General features: G+C 44.1%; 1 protein-coding gene across 2 annotated transcripts in view; it reads right to left on the reverse strand.

Annotated features, from left to right (window-relative positions):
* rassf2a (Ras association domain family member 2a) overlaps positions 1-14,114 on the reverse strand; it is a 58,781-nt gene extending 44,667 nt beyond the window's left edge. Inside the window, exon 1 of one of the 2 annotated variants that reach the window (XR_006955582.1) lies at positions 13,770-14,112. The gene's annotated coding sequence lies outside the window, so the exon portion shown is untranslated. Of the gene's footprint in view, positions 1-13,769 lie in introns of both variants that reach the window. The other variant, XM_047015393.1, reaches the window with a different exon arrangement.
* Positions 14,115-14,551: the final 437 nt, after the last annotated feature.

The following is a 14,551-nucleotide window of genomic DNA, read 5'->3' on the forward strand; positions in this document are numbered from 1 at the left end:
GATGACGTTCAGTTGCCATGGCATTGGGGGTAGCTTTCGCTCTATAGCTATAATGTCAAGATGAACATGGAAGGTGAAATAAATATGCTGCTCCATCTCTATAATTTATTTACCAGTTTAGTTAGTGTACTTCAGGTACAAGTATTATCACTTAATAGGCTAGATACGCGTTACTCCTACGCAGAAGTACTCGGTGTGCCTGAATGATAGGGGGACAAGGCAGAGAAGACGGTTTAAACCAAACATAGAGCGGCGATTGTGGGTGAGACCTGGCTGAACAGCTAGCTGGTGGGAACATTTTAAAACACCAAATAGTATTGCCAGAGGAGTATGTAAACAGGACACCGTGGCAAGAGGGAGGGGCAGGAGTGGCGTGACCATGACAACGATTGTCATGTACCCGTGTTAGTGTGGACGGCAAACATTTGGAAAACGATATGAAAACGCTAGTGTGGACGGAGATCGTTTTCAATTCGAATACTCGTAGTAAAACTTTCCAAAAACCTGTAAAATAGTATTTTCTGCATAGTTCTGGAATGTTCTCATTTGGTTAAATTCTGTTATGGAATATTAGTTTTTTATTAATTGTATATTTTCAGTTTTATTCACATCCATTCTGCAGATACAATGCATTGTGACAATAAAATTTGATTAGGTTAAAATCAACAAATAATCGTGATAATTAATCGTGATCTCAATATTGATCAAAATAATCGTGATTATCATTTTGGCCATAATACTGCAGCCCTAGTACAATATAAGCTGATATAAGGAAGTAGTTACATCTACTTTCGGGAACAGTAGTCTACTATTTCACTGAAGCATTAGCATCATGACATTAACCTATGTTGCCCGGGCAACACATACTACAGCAGTCTTTGATGCATCTGTAGTACTGTACAAGTAAACGATTTGTTGGTGAAATTATCATTACTTGTGGTTTCAAACCAGTGCCAGTGTAACTCACTGCAACGCTGTACTGTAGCCTAGTCTAGCAGCTAAAAAAAACATCTCCACAGCTGTTTAAAGTACGTAGGAAGTCAAACGGCGACACATGTTCGTTACTATCCTTACTTAAATCAAGTCTTTCAATAGGTGAAACTATCTGACTAGTGACTACTAACCTGAACTCCATTGCCACAGTCTAAACTTTGTCAATCTGTTCATGAAAATAATTCATTTCTGCCTAGACCATACAACGGAAGTAACGTTAAAACGAATTCAACCAACGCAATTGCTACCAAGACAGTCTAGTAGTAGTAGTAGCAGAGCCTGTTTAAGGAGAGCCTTGCCACTCCCTATTAAGCCCCACCAAATTTTGTTGCAGTTCCACCAGAGTTCCACTGGTCGAGTGCAAAATGAATGGGAGTCTATGGAGCTAAACGGCTAAATTTGTCTCTTTCGCCTGATTGTCGTTGAGAAATCTCAGATTTGATTGTAGTTATTATTATTTTTACAATCAAATCTCAGATTTGATTGTAAAAATAGCCCCTGGTAGGGTCACCCAAGGCAAACAGGTTCCAGGCGAAGGACCAGACAAAGCGTGGTTCAAAAACCTACCATAAAGAAAAAATAACAATGGTTCTCAGATGCCCCTGCCCGGAGGCGGGTCAACGGGCCCCCCCCCTGGAGCCAGGCCCGGGGGTGGGGCTCAATGGCGAGCGCCTGGTGGCCGGGCCTTTTCCCATGGGGCCCGAAGAGACAACGTGGGACCCTCTTCCAGTGGGCTCACCATCCGCAGGAGGGGTCATAGGAGTCGGGTGCAGTGTGAGACGGGCGGGGCCTTGGCGGTCCGATCCTCGGCTGCAGAAGCTAGCTCTAGGGACGTGGAACGTCACCTCGCTGGCGGGAAAGGAGCCTGAGCTGGTGCGCGAGGTAGAGAGATTCCGGCTAGATATAGCGATACCTTGGGAGACAGATGGCTGAGCGGTGAGGGAGTCGGTCTAGTAATCCGAAGGTTGCCGGATCGATTCCCCGCCATGCCAAATGACGTTGTGTCCTTGGGCAAGGCACTTCACCCTACTTGCCTCGGGGGAATGTCCCTGTACTTACTGTAAGTCGCTCTGGATAAGAGCGTCTGCTAAATGACTAAATGTAAAATGTAAATGTATAGTCGGCCTCGCCTCGACGCACAGCATAGGCTCCGGAACCAGTCTCCTTGAGAGGGGCTGGACTCTCTTCCACTCTGGAGTTGCCCTTGGTGAGAGGCGTCGAGCGGGGGTGGGAATACTTGTTTCCCCTCGGTTCGGCGCCTGTACATTGGGGTTTACCCCGGAGGACGAGAGGGTAGCCTCCCTCCGCCTTCGGCTGGGGGAGACGGGTCTTCACTGTTGTTTGTGCTTACGCACCAAACGGCAGCTCAGAGTACCCACCCTTTTTGGAGTCTCTGGGGGGGTTGCTGGAAAGTGCCCAGGGATTCCTTCGTCCTCCTGGGGGACTTCAATGACAGTGAGACCTGGAGGGGCGTGATTGGGAGGAACGGCCCCCCCGATCTGAACCCGAGCGGTGTTTTGTTGTTGGACTTCTGTGCTAGACACGGCTTGTCCACAGTGTTTCCCACACATAGACTAATTTGTGGCGGTGCGCCACAGAATCAACACCGGCCGCCACACATTGCGTTTCGTAAACATTTTTTTTTATCGCTATTTAGGTAAAAACACGCAGCGTATTCGTTCAGCTGCATTTCCTTTCCCTGCTCTCCCTCCGTCTCTTTCACGCACGCGTCTTTCTCACATACACACACAGTCACTACGTCAGCACACGTTAGCAACGATGCATACGCCGTTCTAGTGAGACCGACAGCTACATCAGCGAGCCTTCAGCATTAGTGCCGTAGCTAAAGGTCTAGGAAAGTTGAGGCTACTTTTCGCTAGGTACCGACGGACATGTCTTAATCGAAGGTTCCCCTTCATTCTTTTGGTGAGAAGTTTCAAGAGCTAGCTACTTACCCGGCGTCATGGAGCCGACCAGTTAAATAGTTATTTAGCACCCTGTATGCAGCGTCGCTACCTGCATATGCAGAAATTATTTGTTTGTTGTTGTTGATTTTGTGAATTATTTTGACCCCCCCCCCCCCCCCCCCCCCCCCCCCCCCCCCCGGTCTGACATGAAACAACACCCCCCCCCCCCCCCCGCCACATATAGCTTTCTAATCTGTGGGAAACACTGGTCCATAACGAACACTATGTTCAAGCTTAAGGGTGTCCATATGTGCACCTGGCACCAGGACACCCAAGGTCTTAGTTCGATGATGATCTACTTTGTAGTCGTGTCGTTGGACTTGGGGCCGCATGTCTTGGACACCCGGGTGAGGAGAGGGGCGGAGTTGTCAACTGATCACCACCTGGTGGTGAGTTGGCTTCGACGGTGAGGGAGGACGCCGGTCAGGTCTGGCAGGCCCAAACGTAATGTGAGGGTCTGCTGGGAACGGCTGGCAGAACCCTTTGTCAGAAGGAGCTTCAACTCCCACCTCCGGGAGAGCTTCGATCATGTCTCGGGGGGGGGGGGGCGGCGACATCGAGTCTGAATGGGCCATGTTACGGGCCTCCATTGTTGAAGCGGCTGACCAGAGCTGCGGCCGCAAGGTGCATGTCGTGGCGGTAACCCTCGAACCCGGTGGTGGACTCCGGATGTGAGGGATGCCGTCAAGCTGAAGAAGGAGGCCTATCTTTATTGGCTGGTAGGACTCCAGAGGCAGCTGATGTGTACCGGCAGGCCAAACGGAACGCAGCTTTGGAACGCAGCTTTTGGCGGTCGCGGTGGCAAAAACCCGGGCATGGGAGGAGTTCGGCGAGGCTATGGAGAATGACTTCCGAACGGCTTCAAAAAGGTTCTGGACCACCATCCGGCGACTCAGGAGGGGGAAGCAGTGCTCTGTCAACACTGTATACGGTGGGGATGGTGCGCTGCTGACCTCGACGGGGGACGTCCTGGATCGATGGAAGGAATACTTCGAAGACCTCCTTAATTCCACCAACACACTTTCCGATGTGGAGTCTGGGGACATCGGGGGGGGGCCTTCTATCTCTGGGGCTGAGGTCGCCGAGGTGGTTGAAAAGCTCCGCGGTGGTAGGGCCCTGGGGTGGATGAGGTCTGTCCGGAGTTCCTTAAGGCTCTGGATGTTGTAAGGCTGTCTTAGTTGACACGACTCTGCAACATCGCGTTGACATCGGGGACAGTGCCTCTGGACTGGCAGACCGGGGTGGTGGTTCCCCTCTTTAAAAAGGGGACCGGAGGGTGTGCTCCAACTTTAGGGGATCACACTCCTCAGCCTCCCTGGGAAAGTCTATTCAGGGGTCCTGGAGAGGAGGGTCCGTCGGATTGTCGAACCTCGGATTCAGGAGGAGCAATGTGGTTTTCGTCCTGGCCGTGGAACAGTGGACCAGCTCTATACCCTCCGCAGAGTCCTGGAGGGTACATGGGAGTTCGCCCCCCCCCAGTCTACACATGTTTTGTGGATTTGGAAAAGGCGTTCGACCGTGTCCCTCGGGGACTCATGTGGGGGGTGCTCCGAGAGTACGGGGTACTGGATTCCCTGATCGGGGCTGTCCAGTCCCTGAACGACCGGTGCCAGAGTTTGGTCCGAATTGCCGGTAATAAGTAGAACTTGTTTCCGGTGAGGGTTGGACTCCGCCAGGGCTGCCCTTTGTCACCGATTCTGTTCATTACTTATATGGACAGAATTTCTAGGCGCATCCAGGGCGTTAAGGGGGTCCGGTTTGGTGACCTCAGGATCGGGTGGCTGCTTTTTGCAGATGATGTGGTCCTGTTTGCTTCATCGGGCCGCGACCTTCAGCTCTCACTGGAGCGGTTTGCAACCGAATGTGAAGCGGCTGGGATGCGAATCAGCACCTCCAAATCTGAGGCTATGGTTATCGACCGGAAAAAGTGGAGTGCCATCTCCGGGTCGGGGAGGAGATCTTGACCCAAGCGGAGGAGTTCAAGTATCTCTGGGTCTTGTTCACGAGTGAGGTAAGAATGGAGCGCGAGATCGACAGGCGGATCGACCGCCTGTGCGGCGTCCGCAGTGATACAGGATCTGCATCGGTCCGTTGTGGTGAAGAAGGAGCTGAGTTGAAAGGCGAAGCTCTCTATTTACCAGTCGATCTACGTTCCTACCCTCACCTATGGTCACAAACTATGGGTAGTGACCGAAAGAACAAGATCACGAATACAAGCGGCCGAAATTAGCTTTCTCCGCAGGGTGTCCGGGCTCTCCCTTAGAGATAGGGTCAGAAGCTTGGTCATCCGGGAGGGGCTGACCGAGTGAAAATTGCTGCTCCTCCACGTCGAGAGGAGCCAGCTGAGGTGGCTCAGGCATCTGATTAGGATGCCTCCTGGATGCCTTCCTGGTGAGGTGTTCTGGGCATGTCCCATAGGAGTGGGCGATATACCGGTTTGATAGTAAAAACCGGTATTGTGCCGCGCTATGATATGGATTTTGCATCAATATTTTTTGTTCCAAATTTCAACTGAGTAATAGTACTAAGTAGCTACATCTTTTTATTTATTTTAATCCAACCTTCCTTGGTTCTTATGAATAAAAGAATGTATGTTAATATGTTGACCTATTATTATGAGCGCACGTCGCATGCACTTGTTGCGCGCATGTAGTGCTAGCAACAAAGAAGCGTGCAGGCAGCTGCAGTTAGGAGGCAGGTTTACTAGGCCCTATTGGGGAAAACATTAACAATCCAGGATGAGCGAAAACACAGGAATTGATGTTGCTCAAGAGCAGGAGGATGAATTGGTTAAGAAGAAAGGGGACACCTCTGTTGTTTGGAACTGGTTTGGCTTTAAAATCTCCGACCCTGACCAAAAAAACTGCCTTATGCAAGTTGTGTCATCGTGTTGCGAAGTGCCCCCTCTGAGAGGGCATTCAGGGAAATGTTGTGACATGTCACAGGGCAGCACTAAAGCCAGAAATAGTCAACATGCTGGTATTCCTGGCACGGAATTTGTGAAGAAAGTTCTGTGAAGATTTGTATATATTGTTGATAATTGATGGTTGAGGCTTGAAATGTTTGCTTTCAAAAGGTTACAGTTTTTTACATATCTACGGACCGTAGCCAAAACAAACAAACAAACAAACACACATATTCGAATTTGTAATTACCTTATTTTCTTTATCTCCTGTGTTCTTTTTAATTTAATTTAACATTTATATTTAATTTATATATATAGGCCTACCTACCTCATGTTCCATGTTTATGGAGTGCATGTTTGCACAATACAAATACAAACTTTTCAGGTCCATACGGTCTAATGCCTCACTCTTTCTGGTTATATAAGGTTCAAATACATATTTTGCCTTAACTAATATAATTTAACCAAGAAGGGCTATTAAAATGTGATTCTGATTTGTTTTCGTCATATATCGTGATATCATATCGACATCGTCTGGACAGTGGAAAATATTGTGATATGAATTTCCCACAGTCCCACTGGGAAGAGGCCCCGGGGAAGACCAAGGACACGCTGGAGGGACTATGTCTCTCGGCTGGCCTGGGAACGCCTCGGGGTCCCCCAGGAAGAGCTGGTGGAAGTGGCCGGGAAGAGGGAAGTCTGGGCCTCCCTGCTTAGGTTGCTGCCCCCGCGACCACCCGGACAAGCGGTAGCTAACGACGACGACGACGATTGTAGTTTTTGCATGTTCAACATGGATTACAGGTCAAAAGTTTTTTTTACATCAGGTCTCTGCTATTAGCCATAAACTGCAAATGTATGAGTGACAAATTGTGCTGTAATAATAAATAGTAACAACTTTTTCATCAAGGGGCTTTGGTACAAGCTATATGCAACGTGTTAAAACTTACACGATATGTATCTTCCCTCCTATCTAATGGCAATTAGAAAGACGCATCTATGAAATAATTTGATTGCTGCGTTGTTTCAAAAGCTTTACATTAAATTTAGATAAACTGCAGCAGTTGTTTTGCTCACAGCCTTGCCCATACATTTGGTTATAATCTTGTATGTACTTATATCATGAATTGAGAACACTAAAACATACTCAAATATAACTAGATTATCTCTTATTACACCCTGTAGCAACCGATAATGTAATAACGGCCAATAATGTAATAACGGCCAATAACGTAATAATGTAAATGTAATACAACCAATAACGTAATAAATTGCCAATAATGTAATAAAGTTGTTGAACCAATAACGTAATAACTTTTTGCCTATAATGTAATAACTCGTTACTTTATTGGCTGGTTATTAGGTTATTGGCCTTGCGTTAGAAAATAACTTTGAACATGTAATAACAGAGCCAATAATGTAATAACTGAGGTATCACTTTATTTTATCTTCAATTTCTGGAAATAAAGTGTCACTCTTAGCCTTAATATTGCATCTTGCAACACATGTTTAAATATCTGACCTTACAGATGCCCCTCCACCCTCAAACCCTCCTCCACAGGATGCCTTAAAGGAGCAATTAAGAGTCCATTTGGATTTATATCTCACTTTTAGGGTTCCATTATAGTCATCCGTGTATCCAACTCTTTGACCATGCAAGCACTTTGATGGAGTCGTGAGTCTTTCTAAGTTCTGCATTGCAGTTTTCAGTATGGTTTTGCAATTCACCGCCGGAACGCTAGGGGCTGCGGGAATGAGTCGTTATCTGACCAATGACAGCCCCGCGGTCTCCATTGGTCTCAGTCGCCTCAACTGGTAACATTTTTTGGAGGCACACGTCGGGCTACCATAAGCAAAGCTTTACTTTTACTCTGGGATTCTTGAATCGGCCAAAACAGTGTTAGGGCCAGTCTGATCTACAAAGCAACATTCAATTGCTTGCAGATTTGGCTGAAAATGAAATAACTGAGCCGATAATGTGTAATATGTAAATATGACTGCAGCCCCCTCATTCAATAATATCATATCATACTACTTTAATCACCAATATTTGAAAACTAAATGTTTGTCTGATGCACATAATCTAGATGCTGCTCCTAAACTGATTTAATGCACTCATTCATCCACATATGCAAAACCATGCCGTACCGGGAAGAAATTACGACACACGCACAGGCCCGTCGCAACAAGGCAAGCAAAACAAGCAATTGCTTGGGGCGCCGAGCTGGCTTGGGGCAACCAGTCGTTGCCCCAAGACAACGACTGGTTAAGAATAAAATGCAACAACAAAATGTGTGAGCCCCTTTGGTAGTCAATGCAGTAAAGTGCAATGACATTCCTCCCAATGGGCCCCTCTCATTTACATTTACATTTAGTCATTTAGCAGAGCGACTTACAGTAAGAGTCCCCCGAGGCAAGTAGGGTGAAGTGTCTTGCCCAAGGACACAACGTCATGTGCACCGGCCGGGAATCGAACTGGCAACCTTCAGATTACTAGCCGATGCTCTAACTGCTCAGCCACCTGACTCCCCTATCTCATGATCTGTGCTGCTGGCAAAATACAAAACCTCGTCGGTCTGCAGTCATCATGAAGCGGAATTATCAAAAACAGATACAGGTGGGTTAAAGAGTGATACTAGAGTGATATGAAGTCCTAGTGAATGCTTGATAAGTGGACTATAATACAGTAAATAAACAAATAAATAAATAATAAATAATTAGGCTAAGTGAAATTTTAGGCGCGCGCTGTGCGCACGCATTAAACCGGTATCATAGTACCACCAAGAAATAAAAACTACTTTCGCCCCTGATGTAAAGACACAGTTATGTTTCACAGTTATGTTTTACAACTTTGAACACAGGATAATATAACTTGTGGGGTATACTACAAAGAGAGATTAGTGGGTTAGCGAAGTATGTTGTGCTCAAAGTAAGGGTATGTGGTGACACAAAAGTGGCTTTTTAACCTGGCTTTCATTTTTTATGCTGCAAACTTAACCAGGAACAGGTTATGTCTGAGGTTAGAGCGCAAAACATGTAAAAGCACGGCCTACTGACCAATCTTGAAGTTACTTCATGTGAGAAATGTATGAGGGGAGTTCCTCCTATCCACACATTTAATGTACCTAGATGTGTAGAGTGCTAACATGTGCAGATATGAATGCCTGCTGTGTTTGGCCCTTGAGGGCCTCAAAATGGGAGAAAAAATGTGTTTGATCAAACATTCAGGCAACAATCTCATACTCATTTTAAATGAACCAGTATATTACACATAGTTCTGAATGGCCAATATCATCGCAATACAGCCTCAACATGAGAACACGCACAGAGTCTGAGCTAAAAGCCTGGTTTGACAGGTAAATATACTATGAACTCAAACCTTCAGGGTTTGCAGAGCTTACTCAAAGATTTCCAAGTGTCACTTTCTTCGTAATATACCCCACTGGCATATATAACTGAGAATTTTAAATTAATTGCAATACACAGTCAATATTATATTGCAAAACATGCTGAAAAACTCAGTAGGTTAGTTCATATTATTCTCTAAGCAATTATTTTGTCATTAAGTTTAATTTTCATATCAGGCTTAGCTAACACAATAAAATTCCTTAATCTACACAGTCATCTAATGGATAAAACTGAAATAAAACTAGCCTACTTGGGTATAAACCTAACAGCTGTCTTATTACAACAGATGTTTCTGCACAGCAATAGATAACAAATGATATCTATTTATCTATTTATTTATTACAACAAGTATGTAAACTATGCTAGCAATTTTACAGTTTTACAGTTAGATTAGACTTTATGAGTTCAGGTACATGCGTGCTGTTAAGTTATTTGAGTATTTAAGTGTCTTTTATACACATTGATGAGGCGACTGTGACCAATAGGGACCGCGGGGCTGTCATTGGTCAGATAACGACTCATTCCCGCAGCCCCTAGCGTTCCGGCGGTGAATTGCAAAACCATACCGAAAACTGCAATGCAGAACTTAGAAAGACTCAAGACTCCATCAAAGCGCCTGCATGGTCAAAGAGTTGGATCCTCGGCGTAACATAAGGGAACCCTAAGAGTGAGGTATAAATCCAAATTGACTTAATTGCTCCTTTAAGGCCTCCTGTGGAGGGGGGTTCAAGGGTGGAGGGGTATCTGTAAAGTCAGATATTTAATCCGACCTAATAATTATCTGTTGCAAGATGCAATATTAAGGCTAAGAGTGACACTTTCTCTCCAGAAATTGAAGATAAAATAAAGTGATACCTCAGTTATTACATGATTAGCTCGGTTATTACATTTTCAAAGTTTTTTTTCAATGCAAGGCCAATAACGTAATAACCAGCCAATAATGTAATAAGTTATTACATTACTGGCAAAACGTTATTACATTATTGGCTCAACAACTTTATTACATTATTGGCAATTTATTACGTTATTGGTTTTATTAAATTTAAATTATTATGTTATTGGCCGTTATTACATTATTGGCCGTTATTACATTATCGGTTGCTACACACCCTTTATTGATACGAGTAGACAAAAGGAAACTTCTGTGTTTTTTTTTACTCAGCGCTTTCAGCCAGGGACGCAGATCCTCAACTTTGGTTGGAGGTCGATGCAAAGTATGTCGGCCCACAACACTCGAACCTCTTCTTTCCATGGTCAAAACAATGATAATACAGGGTCTGATTCTGTTTTCTCCACCTGTTATGGCAGCCACAAACTACAGTTGACGCTGGGCATCTCTATTAGCCATAAATTAGTACCAGAGCCTGTTTAAGACACTCTCTTTTAGCACCATTATAAAGTGGAAAGTATCTAAACCGGAAATGAGAATACGCGGATGGCCGCACCAATCGTGACTTCCGGAATAAGGTCAATATATAAACACTAGATGTCTCGTCCGCGTTGCCGGCCAACGGAGTCGAACGTCCGCACATGGTGGCCATCTCACTGCATACTTCTATTTTATTTTTTATTTTTATTACATCATTATTCATAAGTATGCAGTGGCATATACATCTCTGACGTTGATAACAAACCAAACCATTTAAAGATCGGTTGAAAAGTGAGCAAGTCATGGTTATTTAAAAAGTACATGTAGCACCAACCCAATGTTATGGGTGAGCAAGTTCACTGTAGCAAGATGGCCGCCATGTGCGGACGTTCTAGACTCCGCCCTAAGACATCTAGTATATATATGGTTCTCCCTATATAATACATTCTCTGGTAGTAACCTACAATTTACCGGGGCAGCTTCTCCACACAGCAGGGCTATATCGCATTTTGCCTTGTTACTGACAATGATCGCTACCACTGACATTTTTATGAATTAGTGAATTTTCCCTAAAACATTTCAAGCTTATTTACATTTTGGGGGGCATACTTTCAGTTAGCAGATGGTACTATTTGAATCGCGATTCCATCTGAGATAGCTACTGCTGGTAACGTTGTTGTTAAAATAAGCTTCAAAGGGGGGTCTTTATTAATGAATGAATGCAATATGAGTAGGCTAAATGCCTGAAAATATCACGAGAAGGAAAAAACTTACAATGATGTTTAAGTCATAGAGATTAGGTCAATTTTTACACCGGTCTGCCAAATGTATTCGTTTTGATTCAACTATGAGGTTGCTGATTACCATTCCCTCTTGCAGGGGAAATGAGAAGACAACCATTTCATTCTACTCTTCACTCTTAGTATTTTGAGTTGTAAAGGAGCATCACAAATTATGCTTTAAAATCTATGTAATCTTTATAAATACTAAGTAGGCTATGCATTTTTATATAAAATATACAGATATATCAGTTGTAAAATGTAATATAAATACGGACCCCTGCAACCAACGCAAGCAAGCACACCCTACAATTTCTCAAGAAATTGTACCCTCTTTAGTTTGTTTTATTAGAACATAGGGTTCTGTTAAAGTGTCTCATGTATCCTCATGACCAGCAAGTAGCAGTGTGTTGCCTCAAGCATAACTGCAGAAATCAGGAGATTTGAGGAGAATCAGGAGACTTATTTGAGGCAGAGGACAGGAGTCATTGAAATAGACAGCTCTATCTACGTCATCTTTTCTCTATAGCACATTACACAACTGTATACATCCTCTTTCATTCTCTCTTACTGGAACATATCCCCAAGCACAAAACAAGTTGTAAGATGTAGCAAGACAGCTGCACACCATACTCTTTCTCTTCCTCTTTCTACTTTTCTCTTCTTCCTCATCCTGTCTCTATACATCATACACACAGAATTGTGTGTATGACAGAACAGCATAAAAGGCATTCTGCCATCTCCTGGGGAGATGTCCTTCCTGAAGAGTGCATGTAGGGGCAACACAGAAGGTTCTGGAACTAAAGTAGAACACATGCAAGCCATGCTGGATGCACACGGGCCACCACTTGCCCGCTGCAAAAACAATCATGCAACTGTGTTATAAGACAATTGTCTTGATAGTTCTGAACAGCTCAGAAAGAACACAAGTCCATCATGCTCAGCTATATGCACTCTATTAGTACACAAATACAGTACCTTTTGGATGTGATTGTTCATGGAGGCTGATCAGGTAAATGGGGGTACAACATAGCTTTAAGCTTTACCAGCAGCATGTCCAAATACACTGACAGAACTATTGTGTGTGGTAGTTTTTGTCTTGTACGTGTGGCAGGAGTTACAGATGGAGAGAGTAGAGAAGTTAAGAGGATAAGCTCTTTTTCCTGTTTCGGAAGCTGTGTCACACAGGAAACTGACACTACGGTGAACACTTCCTCAATTCAAACGACACAAGATAAAATATTAGAAAGATAAACAGACACACAATCATTCTGATATCATATAGATGTGAAGTCAGTGACATCGACAGAAAAAAACAGTCATAAACCCTTAATACTCTTAACCATGCAACAGCAGTGTTATGATTAAACCTAACTATAGTGTTGCCATTTCTATAGTAACTCCAAATCTGAGCTCAGTCATACAGCACCTAGGTTCCTGTGGTGTGGGTGTGTGCTTCCCTTCATCTGTGTATTCACATGTGGACTTATTTAGCCATTTTTGTGGGGACCAGAAGTCCCTTTTAAGAAACAAGCAAAAAATTGGGGAGCAGGAAATTTGGGGAGACAAGAGGGGTAGAATTTTTTCAAATCCATGAATTAATGTCAGAATTGCATTACGGGTTAAGGTTAGGAGTAGTTTTAGGGTTTGGTTTCTGTTTAAGTTTTAGTGTTAAGGTTGGGGAAATCAGGATTTGAGTCCCCACAAGATTAGCACTACCAACTTGTGAATGTGTTTTCATTTTCAGCTGTTTTCGGAATCGTGTCAGTACTCTGTGTCAATACTATTTTATTCGGTAACATTACACACCCATCAAAGATACAACAAAGCACTTTCATTGTAAATCTGGCTATCCAGTTAACTTGCGGCTTGGTAAAAGGTCTACAGCACAGAAGCCAGCCTGGGTGTGTGTGTCGAGTACCTTCGCTTGTTATGTAACTGAAAAAGAGTAGAATAAACACACAACTGTCTGCTTCTTCACTTCCTGCAACGTGCAATGGATGCATCGGTACTGTAAAAAAAAGCCTATGCTGTTGTCAAGGTGTTTGAGAAGCATGGAGTGTATTGTGCGAGGTAAACAACAGAGAGGTTTATCAAAGAATGACACCGATCCCTTATCGACAACCTTCATTGCTTTTATCTAACATCTAGTTTCGACGACTTTATCATCTACTCTTGTTTATCATATCCCGGATGCTGTAAACAAATATAGTTGTTGACATATAGCTAACGTGTACATCCCATCAAGCTTTCCTTCCGGCAAAACATTTAACACTGGCAAAGGAAAAAGTGCAACCGTGATAAGCATATTTAGGAATCGCCGTATTTGGCCTAGATAGACTACTTACAATGCAGTGCTGGCCTACTGGTTCCTGGTCGCAGAGCAAGTTTGTATAATATTTGTAAAGTAAGCTTCTTCTTGCACGGTCTCCAACTGCGTCCAAGGATCCGTTAAACGCACTCCAGCTGCTCGTTCCCTTTTCTCACGTCGAAACAATCGGTAAATGGTGTGCGTACTGTGACTTGCAAGCATGCCGTGCGCTCGATGAGAACACCATCTGTTGTAGAAATCTCTTGGCACCGTCCCGACAACCAATCAGCACTCGAACTGACGCCCCTTTGTTCGCGCTAGATGAATGGGTGGCTACGACTGGAATCCCGAGAGCCCTTATACATACACGTGGAGAATTTACAATCAGGAGTAGGCCAACCTAGAAGAAAATCACGACAACGCACTTTACAATTCTACAACCATAAATTACAAAATGCGAAAGTGAACCACACAATTACGCCACATTAATAAATTAGTCATAAATAACTGTAAATCACATAATACGTTGTCCTTAAATTACAATCACCTCCACACGTTAAAATCATCCCTAAAATGGTAGAAGAGGCGGAACCAGTGTGCAAATTTCAGGGGGGGTGGGGGTGGGGGTGGACCCCATAATTAAGACTTGGGCACCCCCAAAAGAGGTAAAAACAACAGGTCGGGGGGTCGATACATTTATATATCGTTCTTACCTGTAATGGTAAATATTACTTTAAGCCCTGATGAAGTTGAGCCCCCCGTTGTTTTTTGACCCCCCCATTGTCATTGTTCGCTCTCTGGGCGGTAAAATGTAGGTCT

This window comes from Hypomesus transpacificus, unplaced genomic scaffold (genome assembly GCF_021917145.1).
Source record: "Hypomesus transpacificus isolate Combined female unplaced genomic scaffold, fHypTra1 scaffold_30, whole genome shotgun sequence".
NCBI classification, from domain to species: Eukaryota; Metazoa; Chordata; class Actinopteri; order Osmeriformes; family Osmeridae; genus Hypomesus; species Hypomesus transpacificus.